The following is a 24,481-nucleotide window of genomic DNA, read 5'->3' as shown; positions in this document are numbered from 1 at the left end:
GTAGAAGTAGAGGGATAGTACCATTCCAGATCACAGCCAGCCATTCTTGTTTTCAAGCCTTGAAATTAAAGTATCTCCAGAATCAGTGTTCTAGTGAGTGAAGCACAAGATGAGAGGGTAGTTCTATATCTTCCGCTCCATAAAACTACACTAAATAATTTTTTTGACCTCATTAATAAGAATCGAAGTTTTGTGAACACAGTGTGGACATTCTATCCTGAATTGCTCAATCGACCAGTACTAAAAAAAGCACATTTTCTATTGATGAATTGTACAATAGAGGTATTCCAAACTCAAAAAATTATCAACTCTGACATGAACTGAAGCTAAATGATGCTGATAAATCTAACAATATGCAATATACCACAGTATTAGTGATATAGATACATAGATATTGATCCAGTATCCTTAACCCAGGAGTATTGAAAAACCTTAACAAAAGCCAAACTTTTACTGCAGATTTTTAATAACTCCTAATGGTAGGACAGGTCTGGATGAATGGAAAAAATAATTGTGCTAATATATTTTTGAAGAACAGATGGAAAAGAATTGTAGAAAAGGTATAAAGCAATCATTCCCATAACCAAATAGCTCCTACCAGAACCCAAAGTAAAAGGGTTAAAGAATTAAAAAAAAAACCTATAAAATCGTGCTCATGAGAAACAGAGACTGCAAAACAAATGTTATATTTGATGCTATTACAGGTTTGGACACATGTAGCAATGTGTTTAATGCAGTGTATAAGTAATGAAAATTCTACAGACTTAATACTGGGTCAAACTTAAGAACCTCTCTCCTTTTTTAGTCTTGCTCTCTCCATGCTCATATTTTTATGTCCTATTACTCTACTACCTTAATGGGAAACAATATCCATGTCATTCCTGACTAAAGCAGACCCTTCAGGTCACCATGTCTGCCCCCAGTCATGCTTCTGCTTCCTCCTAAAATCCACTTAAATCCTGCATCCATGTTCCTGTTACTGCTACACTTCTGTTTCAGCATTTCTAATTTAACATACACACACAGGATTTTCTTGAGTTGACCTGACCTCTGTAATCACCAGTATTATCACTTTCTCCTGCTGAGTCTGCCAGGCCTCCTGTGATGCAAATATCCTCAATGTTCTAATTTCACTTCTTATCATGATTTTTTTTCCACATTATACAAGCCTTTCCAAATGCTGTCTTCCAGTTTCATTGCTGCTAGCTTATAGCATGTGATGGATTAATAGAATCTATTAATTTCTGTCTCTGAGTGAGACTGTTTTAAGTGTAATTAATGTAATTTATGCACTACCAGCTTTGTTGTTTAGGTACAAGCAGCCAGGAGCTCCCGTGCCCTCACTTACCTCAGGGACTCACATCCACCTTTGAGGCACTCAAAGTTACAGGTGTGAATTACACTCCAGCCTTTGCTCTTCCATTTGCTTTCAAGAATTTTTCAAAACCATAATATTTTAGCTTTTTAACTTTGAAGTTTGTCAAATTTGTTTGAATTTCATAAACTGCTTTAAAACCAGTGAGAAAGTGATTCACAGGCAGACTCCATCCACCATGGAGTCTCAATCCACACACTGCTCTGCTTTGAAAACCAGACTGAAAAAGCTACCAGGATCATAAAGCCTGTCAGCAGCCTTTGCCAAGCTCTGCTTCTACTTCAGTGCAACTCTCTGTAACATGCTGTTTGCTTGCTCTTAGAATACACAGGTAGAAACTTGAGTGGGATTCATTCTGGGAGTAACTGCAGGCTCTCCAAAGGGAGTAGAGTAAAAGGAAAGAAAGCACATAGAGGGAAAAACACCAGTTCTGTGTTAGCATCATATGAACACAGGCAGTGCTGCAGGACTAGAAAGGAGCATCCTCCAGGCTGCAAGATGTGAGATGGTGAGGATTATCAGACTGCAGGATTGTTGCTGTTTCCCTGATTTTACCTCTGGAACCCCCTTGAAACAGATGAAGCATTTGCAGCTGGAAGCAAAGCAGAATAACTAAAGAGGGATTAACGAGGTAGTAAAAGCAGGAAGATGAATTGCAGACCTATTAAATGAAGCCAAGCTATAGATAAGGACAGGGCTCTCCCATTCAGACGAGTACCAAAGAATAACAGGCAAGATGTTAAAAAAAAAAATAGTATTTTCTGACTGCTCTCCAAATTAGAGTAGCTCACTTTGTGTGCTTAAGTACTTCTTCTGCTCACCTCTGGCTCTAAGACACAGCACAGTTGCCAGGGTGATAAAAAAACCCTTAAAATGAACAATCACACCACTACATTTCCAAACACTAATGGTTTTTGTTAAGTGGCTGTGATATTTAGATCTCAATTGATGACCTATTGATTATACAAGCCTTCCTGGACAGGATTATCTCCCATTTTACATCGGAGAAACCGAGACCAAACCGCTTGTCAGAGGTACTGTGCATCGCTGAATGGTCAGATTCTCTCAGATTCTGAAAATGTTATGAGGAACAATAGATGTCTCTCACTCACAAAAAGACAGGCAACCCTCAGCAGTCCTTGCCATCATTTATGGCAGCAGTAGAATCCCAGTAACCACTCTCAGGAAACCATGCACTGAATTTAGGAAGGAGTTCCAGCGCTATTTAAAACTACTCTATGAAATAGGAGGATTTATTGGCCTCATTTATACCTGCAATGAAACCCCAGTGGGGCTTCCTAGAATTTCTGTGAACTTCAGCAGCATAAAACGCCCAGAATTGCCCCTCCACCCTTCCTTTGACATTTGCCATGGGGTACCAGCCTGGGAGATTCAGCATTTTCAGTTTTGGGGCTCCAGAGTGATGACCCACTGTTTATCCAGTCAGACCAGGATGCTTGTTTGGTTTTGATGAATTACATAATAACTATAATCAGAATCTGAGGATAGTTCATAGATGAGAAAACACAGGCAAAAGCTATTGTGTAGCAGTAAGTGCTGGTAATTAAGTATCACCCATTCTTCCCTTTATTTGGCAAAGCTGCGCACAGAATATCAATGGAAATTCCCAAAGCAACCAGCGTGGGATCCAGCTCTCCCTCTTCAACCAAGGTGACCTATTTTGACTCATCTCTTTGATTAATAACATAATCTCAACAGTGAAACCCCATATACAGCAAATGTAAATAACAGGGGGGGGGGGAAATTTTGGATTATACCAAGAGTGTGCAGGGAAAACTCTCACCTGGGGTCTCTAGGCAGGAGGGGAGACCCCTCATGTCACTTGTGGCAGCAATGCTTCCCCAGTGCCAAATCCCTGCACCATTTCCTGGGAGTAGGGGTGGGAAACAGAACATTCCCCTGTGCCTGATGTGCAGGTATAAGTATTTCTTGTATTTAATGTTTCTTGTTGGCTCCTTCGGTCCTTTCCACATTCGTGAGGGGCTTTCGGCAGCGCGGCTCCCCTCGGGTGAGGCTGGGAAAAGAAGGATACAGGCAACAACTGCAGCTTTTATCTCCTTATTACTTCAGCTTTTAAGGACAGGTGTTATGGGTTAAGGATAATAAGGAGCTGGCCTCGAGCTCCCATGTTGCTGGTCCCCTCTGGTGCTCCATTAGCAGGTCTTTGATTGCAATTACACCAATTAACCTAAAGAGTGAGGGGGGAAAGATGAAGGGTTGGTGGGTTTGGGGTTTATTTTTCTGAAGCCACAATGAACAAACTCAGGCAGTCTTTAACAGTTGAGGTTTTCCTCTATGTCCTTGGGATTTATCAGGTCTGCAGCAAGGTAGTTTTGAGCAACCTCGCTGCATGATAAGCAAACAGTGGATTATGGATAGAATATGCCCTTTAAAAAGGCTTTTAAGTGCAACCTTAGTAGTTGTAGTGTTTATTAAATATCACCTGTATAACCTGTGCCCTGTCTCTAATAAGGCATTCCTCCAACACACTCTCCCTTGATCCAAATGATGCCTTGAAAAGCATGTGAGGGGGGGGAAAGGTTTCCCAAACCCTTTCTGGCAGTGGCTCCTCTTCCCAGCTAGTTTTCCGTGCCACTTCCAAGCTGTTGGTCAAAGAAAAGACCGTGAACATCCCTGTTGTCAACAAGCAGCAAGTCCAGTGCGTGTGGGACACCCGGGGTGGAAGGGCTGGTGATCTGGGGAGGAACAAGGGAGTGGGGCTGATTCCTGACGGTGGCGTTTGGTTTGCCGGCTGAGAAAGGTAAAACTCTGAGCTGGGAACAGAAGAGAGAGAGCTATTAAACTGTTTATAAACAAAACAAAAGTGGCTGCTGAAGTTGCCAGTTTGTAGCGTAGGTGTGCAGGTAGCACAGAAAGCACTTTCCACACAGATCAACCTGACAGCAAAGCTGTTTTGCGTGGGGATTTTTGTTTGTTTGTTTGTTTGGGGTGGGTTTTTTTGTCTTTCTTTTTTTGGTGACTTGTTGGGTGGAGTTTTTTTATTCCCAGAGGATCACATTTGTACCAGCACAAGTACAGGCTCCCTCTGGTGGCTCATTTTCATAATTGACAGGTTTTTTTTTTCCCAAAAATCATTCCCTGGAGTCCGACCGATTGGAGCGGCCAGATGAGGTGGAACCTGTGTTTGAGAGCACGTAGGCCTAAGAATGTCTAAGTTTTTTGTAAAGCACTAACCCATAAACCCTTTTAACTTGAGTAAAGACTCAGGGGTTGTACAGGCTATTTGTTGTTACTATGCAGGCTGTGAAAGCGTACAGAAATCTTCATTTTTTAAAATGAAAGCCTTTTAAAACAAGTATATTAACTCCGAAATAGTGTAATTTTATTTAATAGTGTTTTAAAAATGCCGAATTTTAATTGCATCTCTGCTTTATTTGAAAAATTACTGTTCTTGTAATTCCTTCAAAGTAGCTATTTGCTTATGGAGGCATAGGAATAAAATGAGGCTTAGAATAGATGATTAAAAGACTTTTAAGACAAAGAAACAAAAAGCAGAAATACTTGGAAAAGCTGATATTGGACACGCATCCATCTTGAGCACGTCTGGTCTCTAAATTAAAAAAAGAACCAGCACCTCCCACCAAAAAAATCCCAAAACACAACAAAAAATCCCCCAAGTGCCTCTGTTGTACAACTGACTGCAGAGCCTCCAGCGGTCGTGCTGAGCTATTCAGCCTTAATCCCACGTGGTCATGCCCAAGATCTACCCGATTTTGACTGAAGTAGTTAAAATTTCATAAATGGCTAAATAAAGCCTGCCAGTCAGGAAATGCTGTGTATCAGAACCTTCCAGCAGGTCAGGAGCAAGCGTGGAGTTGAAATAGGTAACCCGGGTACCTCCAGCATATTAACTTTAAACTGAGCTTAATGCTGGTCTAACTGAGCCCGACAGCTGCTGGGACCTGTACCCAGAGAAGTGGGGCTTGATGAAGAAATGGTATTTGTTAATGCCACCTAAATGTTGTGTTGCTGATATTAAACTCAGCAGAACTGCAAAAACTAGGCGAACTTTGATAGTTCCCAGTTCTGGCTGTAAATATTTTGCTGCCGCAGAACAAACTCTGGGTTTGAATGTTTTTCAACGAATTTTTTTTTTGTTACAAGATTTCATCCCAGCAAATATTATCTTAAAGGACTAGTCCCCACATCTCCCAAGTTCTGAGGTAGATTTTTGTGAAGGTTAAGCCCTTATTCACCCTAATATTTCAAAGACTTACAAACTGTTGAAAGTTATTTCAGGATTGTTTCTCTGCTCCTTGTCCCCTCTCCCTTAAATTGTGTCTGAATTGCCACAATCTTACTGCAGCAATCTTACTGCGCCTTTAAGAAGTGTTCTTCTCTCAGTTTGTTTTATATTTTAGGCCAATCTTTCTAGAATCCTTACCTAACCTTTAAGGTACTGGAGAAAGGGGAGGGGAAAAAAAGTTGCTAGGATACTTGCAAAAAGGCAAATTAGCTGCACTAGAAATAAAACAAAAGGATTAAAAATCTCTAACCTTTTGAGTTAAACATCCAGTTTCAGCAACTGCCAAAATTTCATGGTTCTTCTTTTAGAGGCAAAGAAATGCAAAATATTATAGAACCCCAATTTCACAGGCATACGGGATTGTAAAGCATTACCCTACTGAATTAAGTGCAAGATATGACAAACTATATAGTAAGTTTCTCCTGCTGTTTGCAGAAGACTTGATCATTATTTATAAGTTTATAAATCAATGTATTTATTTTTCTATCTATGTTTGGATGTGGAACTTTGTAGCTCTAGATATTCCATAAAACACTGAGCTGAGCTGAACAAAACTGAGTTGCTGAAATGAGGTAGAATCTGAGGCTTTAATGAAAACCTTCCTTTGTGGGCAGTGCTGTTTACACTCATTTTACATCAGTTTAGTTCTGCTGAACTTTTCTGCATTTATAGCTTTGGCAGCAAAAAATCAACAGGAAAAATAAAGCTGAAGATGTAGATGCTTTCCCTTCACTAAAATATACATCGTCTTGATTGAAACACTGTCGAGAAATCAACCCTTGCATATTTTTCTGCATCTCTAGTGTAAAATTTCTGCTTATTTGATGGAAATATCATTTTACATATTCAAATCCACTGCAACAGAGAAGTGCCACTCTCTGCATTAACTCTGGGGTAGAGCAAGCACTGTCAGGAAGCCGTTAGAATTATTAAAACACAGCAGTTTTAGGGCTCCCTGTTCCACTGGGTTTGATCAGGTCCATGCAAAGAATGAAGCCATCACTACTCTGTGTAATCTACCACGATCTGGCCTCCACAAACTTCTCCTGCCATCACACTTTGTAGGCTGGCAAGTTGTTGGCCCTTTCTTCTTTCCTTTTTCCCCGGAGAAGGGGAAAAAGCAAAGCCTTTGCCTTTACTGTGTATGTGGGAGATCTGAAATGCAGAGCAGCTTGGGCTTTGCTGTGTTTAGGTCCAGAGAGATGACTACACGATATTTACTCCAAGATAATGGCCAGCTAGAGGAAACACAAGGCAGAGTAGTGTTAAAGCTTGAGCAAGCCAGCATTCTTCAGGAAAATGCATCAGGAAGAGCTCCTTGCTCAATCCCAGCTGGGAGGACGTGGTGGTTAAAGAGAGGAGTGCAGGCCAGCTGTCTGCACTGCAGCTGCCAGACAGGCAAATTCACCTCTGTTCCTTCACATTGTCAAAACCTGTCAGAATTCATTATCCCCGAATAGCTGGGGAGAGATTTTAAATCTGCAAGGGAAGAAGAATGCTGCCAGTTTGATAATCAATTCCCATGGCTCTTCCATTCTGGTGTCTGATGCCAGTAAGAATTTGTTCTGCACCCCTTCTGATGCCACATAAATCACAGAGAACAGATCAGGAATTCCTTACTTACAGAAGGAATTGGAGATCACTGTACTGCTCTGCTTTGATTATTTCCTTCTCCCCAGCTGAGTCATATGCAATATTTCACACAATGAAAAATGTATACCAGGAGCCTTCCCTGATGTAACTGTTTTCTTATTTAGCTCTTTGGCTCTTTTTCAACTGTATATTTTTCTTCCTCTCTTTGACTCTTTTTCAATCATACATTTTTCTTCCTCTTGTGTTTCCCCATATGTGAGTCACAAGAATAAGGTTGCAGGTTTGGCATTTTGGGGTTTTTTTGTTGTTTTGGTTTGGGATTTTTCCATTTTTTGAGGGTCTTTGGGGGTGTTTTTTGGTTTTTATTTTTAAATTGAAACAGAAAAAAGCATAATAATTGTGAGCACAAAAGGAACTGGGCTATTGACAATCTGAGATGGCAAATTGGTAAGAATCCGAATGCAGCTGCACAAAGACAGAAAACAGCAAATTGGAATGGAAAAACATTTGGATAATTACAAACATGCCAAATCAGGAAATGTGAATCTGTTTAAAAAAAAAAAATAAGGCAAAAAAGTAAAAAGTAATAGTTATCTTCCTGCAGTACTACATGCTGAAATAAATGCAGAGGCTATAATACTACAAAGCTCGAGATTTACAAAGCTCAAGATTTACAAAGCAAAATGGGTTGTATGAAGGAAGAAGTACTGAAGTCTAACAGGTCATTTAAAAATACTCCAGAAAACCAGTGCCAGGACACTACATGGGCTTTCTAATCACTAAGGGATGGGAAGCAAAAATATGCCCCACATGGAAAGAGCATCAGCAGCCAGGGCCCTCGCCCACAGCGTCCCAGTAAGGCAGGAACAGCCCCAGAGATGTAGTCAGGGGCTACCAGGAGCCCAGACCTTCAGACAAGTCACAGAATTCCAGACTCAAAGAATCACAGGAACATTTAGGCTGGAAAAGTCCTTCCAGCCCACTGAGTCCACCCTGTACCCGATGCCGTTTCCTCTCGTCCTGTCCCTTGTTCCCTGGGAGCAGAGCCCAACTCCCCCAGCTCCCCCCTCCTGTCAGGGAGTTGGAGGCAGTGGGAAGGTCACTCCTGAGCCTCCTTTTCTTCAGGCTGAGCCCCCCCAGCTCCCTCAGCTGCTCCTCATGGGACTGACTCCCCAGACCCTTCACCAGGGTCACCCTTCTCAGGAACTCTTTAGAAACCACTATGTATAAAACAAAATTTCATTAAATTTTCTATTCTGAAATCCTTTTTTTTTTTTTTTTTAATTTTAATGAGGATATGTAGTGTAAACTGGGCAAAATGCTGGTTCCTGAAATATTCTACCTGTTTAACATTTTTTCTGCAGTGATCCTCATTTCATTTAGCAGTCATTTGAGAGGGTATTAAATAAAACACCTATTCCTTGCAGGGCAGTAGACTTTTAATATGACAGATATTTTTTGGGAGTAATAATAATAATAATTCAGGTCATCATAGTATTTGATTAAGCCTCTATGCATTTCAAATTATTTGTTAGGTAACTGGAGTAGTTCTTCTTCAGAGTATCTAGTTCTGTCTTAGAATCATAAGATCCAAATGACTAGTGCCTATCAGTCAAAAAGACTGAAAGACAGCGAGGGAAATTGAATTATTTTAGCTTTATCTGAATATGTGGGTCTTCTTCTGGAGGAAAGAGAAAACTTGAAAATATTGTAGGTATGGTCACAGGTAAACTTTTAGTAGTTATTTGGGTTTGGGAGAAAAAAAATTTCAAAATCATACATGCCTCGGGATAAAAGAATGCATTCATAGTATGAACCTGTTCTCCAGAACGGAACTCCAGATGCTACAATTTTAAATCCAGCATAGCTGAGTTGTTCTGGACACAAAATTAATAAATAAGTTTTGGGATGATCTAACAGTTTGCAGGCAGACAGTGGATTTCAGTGCAAATGAGGAAATTATAAATATAATAGGGAACATTACTTGGGAACCTGTTTGTTGGTTAGTTTTTGGTTTCTTTTTTCTGTTGAAACATCTTCAGTTTTTAATTACACTATAAATCTCCTCCAAGCAGGGTAATTAGTGGGTGCATTGAACCATAAATGAGGTAGATTAGAGTCAGGTTGAACACATACATTGAGAGGTCTAATCATTCCCACTGATTATTTGCTGTGGTATTCTTGATTTCCACATTTAACTGCTGTCTTAATACACATTTAGGTTTAATAGAAAATGAAGAATTAAACTAATTTACACCTAAAGAATTTGTTAGAAGGTCATTGCTTCCTATTACCTGAAGATGGCATATTAAGACTCATAGCAGAAATTATAATTAAACCATTTAAAAATACAGTGCTGCGATCCCACCACTGCACACTGTCAAATGCTTTTCTGCTGTGATCAGAATGTGATGCAAAGAAAGTGTTTGGTGACATTTTTAAAGGTTTCAGTGATTATTGGCAGAATTTTTTTAAGAAATGTTAATAAAATATTTTCTCTAGTCCCAGTAATGTGCTGCACAGTCTAGAGTGACAGTGGAAAGGGGGAATGCTTGCTGTGATTTTAGAATTTATACCATAATTTTAAAAAATCCTCTGAAAGGCTCAACTATGGTGTTCTTACTAAGATATCTTCCCATTTCTCAGAACACAGCTAAATTACTAAATACGTAACATCTGTAGAAACAGGGAAAATACTAATATTAACCTGGCCTCAGTGTTTCATGTTTCCAGCAGGAATTAGTTCCATTTTTACCCTATTTAGAAGCTGGAATTAGGACTTTGCAAAGAGGGTTTTAAAAAGGCCAGTAACACCGAAGTGTTTTCAGGGGCTTCTTCTTAAAGGATAAAAGCCTTGGGTTTTTTTCTTATATGACCAAATAGGAGTTTTCTGCACCCTTTTTTTCTGGACAAGAGGGCTGTAGGATGCAAATGCTTCCAAGCTGTCACCTCAGTTGCTGCTCCATCTGTGTTGCAGATCCTGTCCACTTTGAAGAGAAATGAAATCTGCACATTGGGAAGTCTGTTCAAGCATTTTTATTTATTTTTTTTGTTTCCTTGTACCCACAACCACCTGCCAAGACTTGGTTCCCCTCTGCTCCTAATCCTCCTCCTGAATTCCCCCAGCAGGTTCACCACAGGACATGTCTCCCTGCTAAATACCCCTTGCTAAAATGTCATCCTTATGTGATGTTTCTTATCTCCCTGTAAGCACACAACAGCACCAGAATAAATACATTAATGCTTTACATCTCCCTTGTTTGAGAGATGGAACTATGCAAGCAGAGCATAAAATAAATATTTCAGAGGTGCAGTTAAGAGGCAGAGTGTGTGAGAATTGAAACTTCCGTTGAGCTCAGTCCAGAGACTTTTAAAAACATCCTTCTTCCTCTACCAACATATTTAACTTGTTCCTCCTCTCTGTATTTATTGAAGATTTTGCATAATACAGTGTTGCTAGAAACTTTCTGTCCATCTGAATTAAGAACCACCAAAAGTCTCTCTAGAATAGAGTTCCTGAGTGAAAGTGAAAGGACTAAGTGGCTGAATAACTTTTAAAAGAAGAGGATATGGCCAGCTGCTTTGGAAAAAAAGTCCTTTCAGTTGCCAGAGGACTTGGAGATCCTAAGACCACCCAGAAGGCAGGTAGCCTGCCAAATCAAAATCCAAAGGACATCATGCCTAAAGGGCTACAACTGGCTTGGAGAACTCTCAGGACTTGTGATTTTACTTTCTATGCTTCGGTATTTAGAGCCATAAAGGAGACCCTGCAGCTGAAAATTTGTGGTTTGTTATTAATAAGTGCCATCTGTATGAAAAAAATCCCTAATGGTAAAGGCAGAGGGAGGGGTGAGGTGATCAGCACCTCCACTGCGAAAGCCAGACACGGAGTGTTTGCAGTCATGGGAATGTCAAGGAGGCTGAGTTTTCCTGCTCCAGGGTGCACTTGCTCTGCACAGCACTCAAGTGGGAACTGCAGCAGGTGGAATAAGAGGCCACAGGAAGAACAGAAACGGTGTTGAATCAGAACAGGGCCATTGGTGCCACTCAGCAACACTTCTGAGAGCTGGTACAGGAAGGTTACCCAGAGCTGGGAGTTGTGCTGAGGGTTTTTGCACTTGCCATCCCTAAATTATCAACTATGCCATCACTCAGTCTCTAATTCCCCTGAGCTGGAAGCTAATTCAAACAAAGCAAAGCAAATTATTAATATTTTCCATTCTTTTGGCTCTAAACCCAGCTGTATTAGGTGTAGGGGTCAGTAAATGGGGGACTAGCATTGTCAGAAATGTTATAAGACAGAGGTGGCAGAAGTGATTGTTCTGTTTGGAAAGGTCTTCAGAGTTCTCATTCTGTTAAAATTCATATTAAATTGAAGAATATAAAATATTCTGCGATACTTATAAATGAGCATTCATTTAAAAAATATTCAATACTTTATGGGTCTAGATAAAGCAGCAGCTTCCACTGGTGTGTTTGTGAAAACAGGGTTACCAGAGCCTGGCATTTCAGAGCTGTGATTATGCAGCAGCACCTGCTCAGTAGCACAAACCTGCCAAATACCAGGGACAATTTATGTCATGTGCCTGAATCTTAATTATTACAATTTGTATTGGAATAAGAACGGTAACTAGTGATGAGAATACCACTGGAAATGCAATTGTTATTGGTTTGCAGTGTGCTGGTAATAACTCGGGTTTACAAATTACTTTATAATTCTTAAAAATGTATCTGTATATTAACTTGAAGCACAATAAGGCCATGGCAACAAAATACACTACTCTGACAGCAGCCTTTACCATCTGCACAGTACCTCAGTCAATCATATCAGGAGCAAGCCTAGGCAAGCACCAAGACAAAATTATAATTCTTTCCAAAAATAGATCTGCAAGTTTCCCAAGAAGGAAAACATTCCTCCCTCAGGTTTGTTATTTGAATGGTATATTTATACTCTGAAATGTTAAAATAATAGATTTTTTGGGGGCAGGGTATGATAATCTATTCTGACATCCAAAGTGGATATATTTTACCTGATAATTACTGCATGGAATTGAATAACTGGTGGTTGAATTCTAGACCAGCTTTAGGAAAAAAATTCTAGTCCAGTTAAGACATGCAAGTGTAAGAGAAGTAGAACTTTATGAATTTCTCACAGATTGGGTAATATGTCACTGGCAAGTTGTGCTTTTATTTGAGTGTGGTTTTTTGCAAACTCAAATTTAGCTTTTCATTAATATATTCCTTTTATGTAGTAGTAAGCTTCTGTATAATATTTTTGAAAGGAAAGAAAATCTGACCAACCAACAAAGACCAAAGAGGAGAGAAAGATTAAGCCTCTATGTGAAGTAGATTTAAAACATATTTTGGGCAGGAAAATCTATTTTCAAGTACATACACAAATCTCCTCCTGTTTTTTCCTCTCTCTTTTTTTTTTTTTTCACACTATTTGTTGACCTGACCTATTAAGGTTATTTTTTGCTAGTCCTGATACCAAATTCTTACCTTTAGCCTGAGCATTCATTAAAATCATTATTCAGTAAAACAGAGAAATACAAAAAATACCTGAGCAATGGCAAGTAAGAAGCAAAAGTCTGAAGAGAAGATGAGCAAAAGGGAAGTATAGCTCAAGTGGAGCAGAGAATTTACTCATAAACTGAGGCAGATTTGTACCTTTTCCAGAGATGGTCACAGCTTTGGTCCCTGCATTTCATGCAGTGGTGCTCTGCAGGATTTAGAGGTGACTGAGCAGCACAAGAAATGAAAAGACAATTGTCCAAACTGTTTTATATGGAGTGGAGATGCAGAGGTGTTAAAGAGAGGGCACCAAGAGTTATTATACTACAAAAGAACTTGTGCTTTTTCTTTGGGCATAATACTTCAAGAAAATACAATTTCATCATTAAAGAAATGTGTACTATTTCTTTTTGCACATTGGGTTTTGAGCTTGATAATATAAATATTTGGGGGCTATATTCCTGGATTTGCAAGCCACAAATTTAATCTTGATTCTGTCTCTTGTGTCTGTTTTTCCACAGAATCACAGGGTTGGAAGGGACCTCTGGAGATCATCTATTCCAACCCCACTACCAAGGCAGCATCACTTACAGTGGGTGACTCTGGAACACTTCCAGTGGGATTTAAACAGAAAACCCCTCCCATAAAATTCCATTCGGAATCACTCATATTTAGAAATTTTTGACTCATTTCCACACTTCATGAAATTAGTCAAGCCACACATGTAAGCTACTTATGATTCCCACCCTTTTTGGTTTGGAATGGTTTGTCAGTAACAAGTCCCAGAAATAACAGAAGTAACAGAAATAAACGTGCCAGATGTTTGCCAGAATTTTTCCTACAGTGGTGAGTCCGACCCTGAGAGAAGTTCTGGTCCTGGAAAGTTATTTTGCCTTAGATAATGCTGAATCCAGTCCCACACTGAGCAAGTCTGTATCTGTCAGAACCAAGCTCAGTGACACCTGTAGCCAAGGAGCAGCAGTTCAATTTGCCACCATTTAGTGACACAACTTTGTTGCCACTACAGAGGCTTTTGCTTTTTTTCACTATATTTTAAGATGATTTACAAGGAAAAGTGCTGCTCCTATTTACTCTGAAAAGGGAATAAAGCTTAGTTAAATATGGGTTATGTTCAGATTTAAAACCACATCAGAAATATAGAAAGGCTGTCTTCAGAGCATCAGTAAGTTGGGACAACTTAGAGAAATAAATATGTTGTAAAAATGAAGTTGAATTGCACTAAGCATACTTTATTTTAAAATATAATTCAAGGATTAATTCTGCTGTTATTTGGTGCAAAACCAGTTACTTTGGATAAGACCAGGTTTAAATAAAAAAAATAAACTACTTAGCTCTAAGAGATGAATATTCTTCTTGAACACTTGAGTAAAAAAGCCCAAAAGACCAAACTGTTATTTGAAAACTGAAAACATTTGATTATTCAATTGGATGAATTATCTTATGCTGAGACAAAAATTAACTGCAGACATTGCTAAAACTCATTGACAGAAGCCTGTAGCCATTCCATTAACCTAACTGTTGTGTTGCTGATTTTAAGCATTGTGTTTCACTTTCCTTTTCTTTCACTTTGATCTATTGAAGATCACAGCCCTCCAACATGTGCAATTTGTTCCCATTGCTGATGACAAGATTAAATTCAAAATGGTTTCGTAAGATTATGGGTGTCAGTACAGATAGAATGGAACAATGTAATTAACTACGGAGCAAATCATAAAAACTAGATAGGAAATGGAACTGCAAATCAGCTGCAGAAGCAGATGAGCCTTTTGAGCTCTGCAGACTCACAAATGGCCATTTTTTCAAACAGGACTTGTAGTTGCTTCCAAAGTTATGGGATTGTTCAACTAGAGCAGTAATTTTTTTTTTATTCTATTTTTTTATTACTTGTGGAAACGAACAGACAGAAAACAAACCAAATAAAAACATCCAGCTCCTCATTGGAAGAAGAAAAATTTAAAAATAGCTAGGGTTGAACCTACGTAGTTCAGGTCAATAAAATATTTTTGAAGAAAGGGAAATAAGGACATAAAGGGAATTATGGGCTCCCTTCAGAGTGTTTACAGAATTTGCCAAGGATAGTTGCAAGTCCCTCTATCTGGGGAGATAAAAAGGATGCTAAAAGTCATTCATTCATGTAACTGTACCTTGTACAAACAAACATGCACTATATTTAGGGTCAAAAATCAGATGAAAATCACCCAGGAGAAAATCCAGCCAGAAAATATGGAAGGTTTTCCTACATTTGCTTGTGCCCAAGCTAGTGTGAAGTGTTTTATACAATATGAGACCACTCCAGCAGAGAGAATTCCAGAGATTTCTTCTCTCAACATCTCTGATCAGAAAAATTATAAATCACAGCACCTGCAGCAGGAGGCTGTGGTGGTGGAATTTCCACCATTCCAGCCACATTTATGATGGATAAACTATTCCTCTCTTACTCAATATTTGTAAATTATAAAATTCTGGAAAAAGAGTATTAGAACAATTCTTATTTTCTTACAAACATTACCATTGCCTCTAAAAATGCTTCTTCTAGCTCCATTTCATTTTTTTTGAGGGGTTTTTGAGTTTTGGTGGTCAGTAAAGGATATGCAAAGAGTTATGATGGTTCTTGAGAACACTGAAGTGTTTCTGGCACACATTTAGCTGCTGCCAGGCTCTGCAGAATAGCAGAATCATGTCTTTAGGTTCCCATCCTTTCAACCAAAAAGCCAGCAGCAGGGATTTTGATGGAGACGTGGCCTATGGAGACAGAGCTCCACAGCTCCTGGAGCAGAACTACAGAACTACGGGACAGAGACCAGAAAGGACTACACAGGTTATTAAAAGACCATGTTTGTAAAGGACTCTTTGTTGTTGGTGGGTGTGACAAACCTAAAACCATTTTCTCCCATTGATTCCACCTGGATGTTGCCTCGGCCCAGCAACAAGCAGGGCCGTTGGAGCAGTATGGGAATTTGGGAATGCAGTGTCAGACAAGGAAAGGAACCCCTCCCTGTGCTGGCAGCTGGTGGTGCTCCCCAGCTCACAGGGACAGCTGCAAAGAACAGCAGTGGCTCTAATTTGTAGGGGAACATCCCCACCACCCCCCCCTTGAGCAATTCCATCACCACGGGATGGATTGTCCATACCCTGAGCCTTGCAACCTTCCTGCAACTCCCTCCTTTGTGGCCTTCATACAATACTAAACATCCCAGTTTAGCTCTTTCTCAGCTGCTCAATAGCCTTTGAATGTGAAAGCCCTCATGGTTTGGTTGCTGGGGACAGGGAGGAAGACACTCGGTTTTCCCCAATTACTTCTGATGTTTATTTTATCTATAAAACTTTGCATGCACTTGGAGAGCACATCCTTTTAAGCTCCAAGGAAGAGCTAAACAAGGAAAAAAAATAAATCAAGAAAAAGGATAATTATTTGCCAAATAAAACAAAACCTTATCAGGAGTTCCTCCTTAGTTCCCTTATTATGATCCAAACATAAGGTTTGGAAATATTGAGTTATGAAAACTGTATCCAGCAAACACCACTATTTATGAACCAGAGGCAAAGAAATTCTAACCCTGGTCCAATGTTGGTTTTTTTTAAAACACATTTATATTTATACACGTGTCTTTATATAAAACCACATATACATGGGGTCCCAGTTTCGGCCGTGAAAAAATATCCAAAACACCTACCTCTGTTTAGAAGTGAAAAACAAGGGTGATTCAAGTGAGTTCCAACAGAGGTCTTATTCTTTAGGGAAATGAGATAGAGTATGGACTTGAATAAATTCAGATTTAAACTCCATCAGCTTGTGGGTGTCTGTGAATGGCTCATCATGTATTCAAGACACACTGTTAGGTACAAATGCCAACCAACAGAGCTGCAGTACAGAGATCAGATTCTTTTTCCATCTTAAAGCAACGACTTCCTTTCTAAAAACAGACTAAAAAAATCCTGCTAGGACAGAGTACTTTATTTTGTGATTTTTTTCCCTCATCTAATGGTTGGGGTTTTTTCTTATTTCACCTAAAGTGCTGTCAGAACAGCAAGGCTGTAAACAGGGAGAAGCAGCAGCTCCCGAACAGGATTGAAATGATGAAGGAGAGCTCGGGTTTATCTGCCTTGACAGACAGGAGCTCGCTGCTGTGATCTGTCATTTGGGGAATTTTCCCTTCTAACTGGGTGAAATTAATTTTGCTGAGATTTCTTTTGCAAGTCCACTCTCGGGGAGGCTGAGCTTTCCAACAGGGAAAAGTGCCCGGTTTTTTGTTGCCCGTTAATCGAGGCTTTAGCCCCACCAAGCCCCGGCACTGCCAATCACCTGGGCTGTGCTTTTCCAGGGGAGGCAAATTGAGGAGCTTTCAGTGCTTCCCATGACAGCAGGAAATCTGGGGTAGATTTCAGAACAAAAGGAGAGAAATTAGCCTGATTTATTTATGCACTGAGCATGCTCCACCAGCACTGGGCATCATGTGATTCCCTGTTTCTAAGGAAACAACTATGATGCTGAGCACATACTCTCCTATCATGAACTGCAGGGTGTTGTTGTTGTTGGTTTTTTGTCCTCTGAGAATTTTTTTTTTTTTTTTTTAAGGCATCAATCAGCAATAATTGGCTGCCCTTGATTGGCATTGATTTATATTTACAAATATATAATTCCTAACATGAGTGGAAGAGATTATATAAATCTATGCTGAAATTAACTACAGTAAATATATGGCCCAGTCCAATTAATTTAATTATATTGGGGGTGGAATTGCTGCAGTTTACGAGGGAACAAAGATGTTATACAATTGCTGTCCCTAGATGGTGCTTTTACTTAGATTTTTCGCATTCTTTGAAGGGATAATTTGCATTATGGTGATTTATCATTAAAAAAAAAATAAATCAGAGAACGACTGGTCAATTTATTCTGCTTTCAGCAGCTTCCAGAACACCTGGACACTGCACTGTGTGGAGGAACTTGGTAACATTGAAAAGATGGAACAAACTTAAAAGTGTGGCACACCTGAAGGAAATGGTGCTATCAGCTAATGTGAATTGCTAAAACAAAGAAGAAAGGATTTACAGAAAACATTTCAATACGATAAGGTTATTCCTGAAGGGTGCTCTCCCCCTGCTTGTTACTAAGCCACTATTCAGCAGCTGGAAAATCTTCAGGCTTGGACTTGAACTCCCAGAATAGTCTTTATTGGCATCAAAACCTGTTTAGCTATGAGTGCAGAGTTGCAATTAATTAAGTTGGGTATGTCCCCTATTGAGTTTTCTAAGATGTGGACTGTGGGTTTTCATTTTTTTTGTTCCAGTGTTTGTTTGCTTTTTCCTTGGGTGAGCAACACTAGTACAACAACTGACAGTATTAAATTCTCAAAAAAGTATCAAATTAAATTGTAATTAAGGTAAAGAAATCCACTGAAAGTAAAACTAATAGTGCAAATAAACCTTATTAAATCTATAAATCTGAAATTATACGAATTTAGACAATTTCTAATTTGTATTGTTAGAAATTAAAATTTCTAGTATTGTTAGAGGGCTTTGAGGTATCCAGACACTTACTCTTTTTAACAGAGGGTGTGTTTACACCCTGGAAAAAAATATTCAGGAGATAATTTAAGGACCAAGACAGAAATTGGCCAAACAGGCATCAGTTGTTCTGTGCCAAGGACAGAAACTCCTGAAAAATCAGCATCCTCTGGTCAGGGCCCTAAAGAAAGGAAGCAGTACTGGGATGTTCCCAGGAGATGTGGTCACCACTGCTGGTGTAACAGCTGCCAGAACTTACAAAAGACACGGAGTTAAATGAACATATTAAGATCTAGATTAGCCTTGACTGTCCTATAAAGTTAACCCTGAAGGAAAAGTGTACAATGTTTTTCCCAGTTCAGCCCTAAGAAAAGTGTTAGTGAGTGAGCAGAGAGCCACAGCTGATGGGATGGTTATCACTGACAATTACAGAAAATTCCGATGCAAGGAGGAATTATTGGTACAATTAGAAGTCTTCAGGTCTTCGACTCATCTCAAACTGGCACCAGAATGAACAGTAAATTGAGCAACTGCAGATTTGCAAAAACTGTGCAAATCTTCTTGTGCAGGGACAGAGAAAAGGAAGGGGTTCCATTCCTGCCCAGCCTGAGCTTCACTGGAATTTCTGGGTTTCACCAAACCCTCCAGTACTTGGACAGGACACAGCAGGTGTTCCCAGGGAAAAGGTGGGCTCAGCCTTTGTAATGGAGTGTAAAGAAAATTCATTTCTCTTTTGGCTCTCCCTTAAAGGAGTCTCACAAGCACAAAATTACCATGACTAGAACATTTCTATTGACCCACTACAATATACTCACAAGGACTGATTGAACCAGGCTGATGACATCCATTTACTGCTGTGAAGGCAGTACAGTGTCTACTTAAAGATAGTTTAGCTCTGTGCTTGACCTCTATGCAAAAAAATACATGTTTAGATTCCCAAGAGCTTTTTTCCTATCAGGGAAAAAAAAAAAAAAACAACCAGAAGGATTATTTTACTGACTCAGAACTTGCTTTTGTTTTCACCCTTTTCTTTTTCCTTTAGGGAAATGCTTCCTGGATATGTGTTGTACAGCAGCAGGGATTTTAATAGGCTAAACTGCTTATGTTTGGACTCTTAAGGAAAAGGAACATCATCTCTCCTGCCACGTTAAAAACCAAACAAGACACTGCACAGCTCGAAGGCATAACTTTATCTCTGTCAAACCTCAGAGTGAATTTCCATTTTTACTAGTGGCATTATTAGTGTATATCACATTTGACTGCAAATGCTTCCTGGCTTATCTCCAATGTGAAAACTGATCCTGTGGTCGATATTAATTGGCCCCTATTAATAAGGGAAGAAGAGAATTGCATCCATGCTTTAGGAAGGGACATAGAAGTCACAGGACTTAAGCATATAATTTTATTTAAACACACTTAATTTGTCATCCTGAGTAAAGGGATTCAAGATTCAAGTAGGCTACCTGGGAAAATATCTTTGTATTTTGAGAAAAGAATCCCTCAGCAAATCCACTGTCTGTTTTAAAGCCCATGTCATGAAGATTATAAAATTTTTTTCTAGAAAAGCTCTTGCTTTCTTGTGTTCTGGTCAAAAGCAGAGACACATGCATATAATATCTCTGTGGAGGTTTACAGACAAAAAACCATTAGCCTAACCTTATCCAGCTGGTTTTACTGGAGGTTGAAAGTGAGCTTTGAAGAGTGCCTTAGGAGTAGAGACACCCCAAAATTCAATTTAGTGGCAAGATGCTTGAAAAAAATTCACAGGAACAGCAAACAAAACTGTAACTGCATTTTTTCAAGTTTAATCTGTCAACAGATAGTTTCATCAGACTACATATAAGAAAGCAAACAGGTGAAATTTCTGGAGGTTTTGTTGGGGGTTTTTTTGTTTGTGTGTTTTTCTCCCCAGGAATTAAGGACATTTGAAGGCCAAATCCAAGGCCAGGATCCATCCCTTTGTGGTGAGTTGATTACCCTTCATTATTTACTCTCTTAGAAAGGGTAGGGTTGGAGGGCTTTTGCTACAAATTCTTTCCTATGCAATTCCTGCAATTTAAAACAGAATAAAAAGGGATCAACACTGCTAGTTACACATTTAAAGATTTAATTGAAAGAGAACAATTTTTTTAATGCAGCGCCATGGAAATCAGAAAACTCTTCTAAGTTTGAAACTATTTGCAGCTTGTGTTCTGCTTACATATTCAAAAAGGGACACTGGCAGGTTGATACCTCCACAGGAAACCTTGGGGTTTTTTAGGATGAAGTGTTTCTGCTCAAAACTGATGTTGTGGGGAAAATTTAAACATCACTTTACCAGTCTGTGTGCAGTGTAATATTAAAAAAATATCGTTTCCTTTAGAAGATTTTAATGCATGGATGAGAAGTTGAAGACTTTTTTCTGGGACCAAGCCAGTCCCCACAGAGACCCCTGCTCCTCTCCATCTGCTTTTCAGACCATGCTTCCGTTGTTCCCAGTGATCTCAGTGGGGTTAGGGCTTATCAAAGGGCTTTAAAGAGTCATTTTCAACGGCAGCCCAGCCCATTCCCTGGGAAAAAGGGTCTGGTGTGAAGTTCAGGGAGCAACTAAGGCATCAAGAGCTGAAGAGAGATGAGTGGAGGGAAGGAGGGGCTGTGGGTGCTGTTGGAAAAGGAGAGGGGAGAGTGGAAAGGGAGCAGGCACTTCAGAGATAACAGGAGAGACAGCCAGGAGAGGAAGATAAGAAGCTTTTCATTGCCTTTTGGAGCTTTTTCTAGTTTTCCAAAGGTGTTTTTAAGAGTTGAATTCCATGTCTACAGGCTTCAAGAGTATCTCGTGGTGCACGAATCAGCAGTGAAGTTAAACATTATTCAGGGGGTCTCTTGCCCTTGCAAAAACTCAAAACACACATTACTTAGCCCCACTAAAAACATCCCATCTGAGGGAACTGATAATCCAATACCTCAAAAACAAAGAAAAATTCCAAACTCACTAAACAAAACTAAATACACCTAAAAGCCCCCAGACTGCAAAATCCTTACGTTCAAGTAACCCTTTTTCATCCACTTCCACTGGCTGGTCCCCAAGGAAAAAGATAAGGACAAAGTAAATCTGAATTTTGCAGCAGGGTTTTGATCAATCGATTTTGGAACCTCTGGGATGCCCTAAAAATGATCATTTGATTTTTTTTGTCTGGAGCACAGTTCAGCAGGGCAGGAGCTGACTGTTTTCCTGCCTTTTGGGTGTGTCATCCTCTTGCACCGTGTGAGGAGCAATTAGAACAGAAGTGGTGAAGTAAACAGGGTTACATGATTGTTTATTAATGAGAGTGTTTTTATTGCTGAAAGGAGAAAAAAAGTTCTATTTAAATTCCAGCTATCATCATTATCAATCTTTCTCAAAGGGAAAGCAGCCCAAATGATCCAAATAAAGGGGATTTCATCTCTCCATGGTATCGCTTCATTAGCATTTGTAAAAATGAATAAGCAGGTGAACAGAGCTCTCTCTAACTTCACTCAAATTCATTGAACCAATTTCACTGATTTCCTTGAGCATCTAGGAAATAATTAAGGAAAATTTAACAAAATCCAAAGAAAGGAAGGTGCAGAATCATCATTACCCATAGTTTGGAAGCCCTGAGTCAGATTTATCTATCAAGAGGGCCTTAGGTATTACCTATTATATACCAGTTATCTGAAGTAGGAGTGTCTGTTACTCACAAGTGGTACCTTTTGTGAGTATTTTTATTAAATCATCTGCTGTGGAGAGTGGCTTTGAATCTCAATTCCCTCCACGTCCAAATGTCCTTAACCTTCTGCCTGCTGCTGGTATTTATGGATTTAGATGTTTTCTTGGGGGTTGGAACTACATGATCTTTAAGTTTCCTTGCAGTCAAAGTGATTCTATGACCTGTGACCCCAGCCATGCTTTGTAACTTTGCTTTATGTTTTAAAAAAGTGAGTTATATTTTAAGAGCAATTGCTCTTTTAAGTCTCTTGCATTATCTAGGTCTAAATCTGAAAAGGACCAACTTAGTTTTATATGTAAGCCAGGAATGTAAATCAATTTCTCTTCCAAATATTCTCAGGATCCAAGGATAAGGAAGTCAAAGCGGAAGTTTTGCTTTGGCATCTCTTTTGGAGCATCACTGGAGTAACTTAGTGGAATAAACCTGAAGACTTGTGCATTTTGAACAATATGTGTGCCTTCAGAATCTAAATCATATTTTAAAAGTTTGGAAAACTATATTTATGACATGAAATCAGAAACTCTATAGTTAGTGCTTTCTCTTTAAATATAAAGAGTGTAGAGGTCAAGAGCTCAGGAATAAAGGAACTTGCAAAATGCACTTTGCTGATGACAATTAGCACAAAGCATTGCAGGTGGCTCTCATCCAAAATGTCAGGAACACCTGAAGACAGCTTGATTCTGGCTACAGATGTGTCATACAGGATGAAGGAGATTCATCCGAGAGCCTGTTAACTTATTTAGAAGCAGAAACATTTTCCCAGGCTATTCCCAGTGCAACTTTTCCCAACTAGTGATTCTGCAGAATGCCTTTTAATAGACTTTTGGATGGTCTAGGGTGACACTATGTGGCTAATCCGAGCACTGAAATATCAATTGCAAGTTATCTCTTTGAAAAACTGGGGAAGAAACTGAGCAAACTGAGCTAACCTCTAAATTCTAATGTATAAGAGACAAGGTTAGAGCTTCTCAGGTTTTGTGAATATGTTCAGGGAAGTGGTGAGAGTGTCTGAACCTTTTGTTCTTAACTGTAACCTTCACAGAGAATCACTTGACATAAGCATCTGCAACAAGCAAAGACATGATCACCCTGAAAGTGTATTTACTCTGCTTTAAAAAGGACAGATGAATTAGCCTGGGGTCTAATCCTTTCAGAAGGAGAAAAATCATTTCTAGAATTTCTTTGGTTTTTTCTGACATCAGCTGTGTTTTCCTAAGGGTAGTAGGAAGCAAACAATAAGCAACACTCCTAATCCAACACCTTGATCTCTCTCCTGTCAGCTTGAAGTTCCTTTAGTTCTCTTTGTCCCTGCCCCCTCTTATACACACATCCCTCCTGCCCCCTCACAGGAACGTCTCCTGTCCCATCCATTCACATGGATATGTACAGTCACTAGCTAACTGTGCAAAAATACCTCTCTATTTGCATGGATACTTCCCAAAATCCTTTATCCTTCCAGTTCATGGCTGGCCTCACACATATTTGGCTGACAGTTGGTTTCAGCTCATACACCTTGATTGAAATGTAGCTCATAATTCCACAGATTTCAACGTGGTTTCACCAGTTCTACCCCTTAACAATCCAAAGCCATCAGTCTGTGAACTTATATCATGTCCAAGAAAAAATCTCTTTGTATAAATCGATGGTAAACACAGACAGAAGCTTTTAATACTCTAAATATCCCAGTTCTGTTTAAAGGTTTTTCAGCATGTACCTGCATATCAGCTGGGAAAAACAGTCTGGGTGGGACATACTGTGCAGCACCCCCCAAGGTAACCATCACCCTAAATTGCCTTATTGTGCTTTATTTGTTGTCCTTCAGGTGCAACAATTTCAAAATTAGTTCAAGCAGTTCTGTATAATCTCTACATAGTTAGATCCTGCTTTTCCTTGCTGCACCCCTTTCTCTTGACTTAAACTTTGAGCGAGGCTTTATTTGTCTCATATGGAAACCTACATCAGGGACAAATCTAATAACACTTCTGCTCCTCTTCTGTTGTCCCTTCATAGCTTATTTGTATTCCAGCATTTGCCACATCCACTGACGCAGTTTGTGGTTCATGGTTCCCTCTCATTATTTTCATCCCTCCTTCAGAGCTGGTTAAGGACCCCCTGAGACATTGAAACTCAAACCAGGTTTCGGACCCTTCCTTAGCTATCACTGCTGCAGCTGAATTTCCACCCCTAGACATTACTTTTACAGCAGAGCAGTTCCTTTTCAAACAATTTGTTGGTCCAAAGGAAATTTCTACAGTTATTTTGCCGGACACCTTTCCTTTCATAGTGAAAACCAACCTCACTATTTTGGTTTTCTGCAACTCTCACTTGACTTTTAATGCTAACCCTCCAGTTAAATTTCCTAAATTTCTTCATGGACTGTATAATTTTTGAGCCAAATAAGCATGATATTGGGTTTTCCACCAGCAGGAAGCTGTATTGTTCCAGTATTTCCTTCTC

This window comes from Corapipo altera, unplaced genomic scaffold (genome assembly GCF_003945725.1).
Source record: "Corapipo altera isolate COAL_440 unplaced genomic scaffold, ASM394572v1 124, whole genome shotgun sequence".
In the NCBI taxonomy this organism is placed as follows: domain Eukaryota; kingdom Metazoa; phylum Chordata; class Aves; order Passeriformes; family Pipridae; genus Corapipo; species Corapipo altera.
This window is presented reverse-complemented; position numbering follows the sequence as displayed.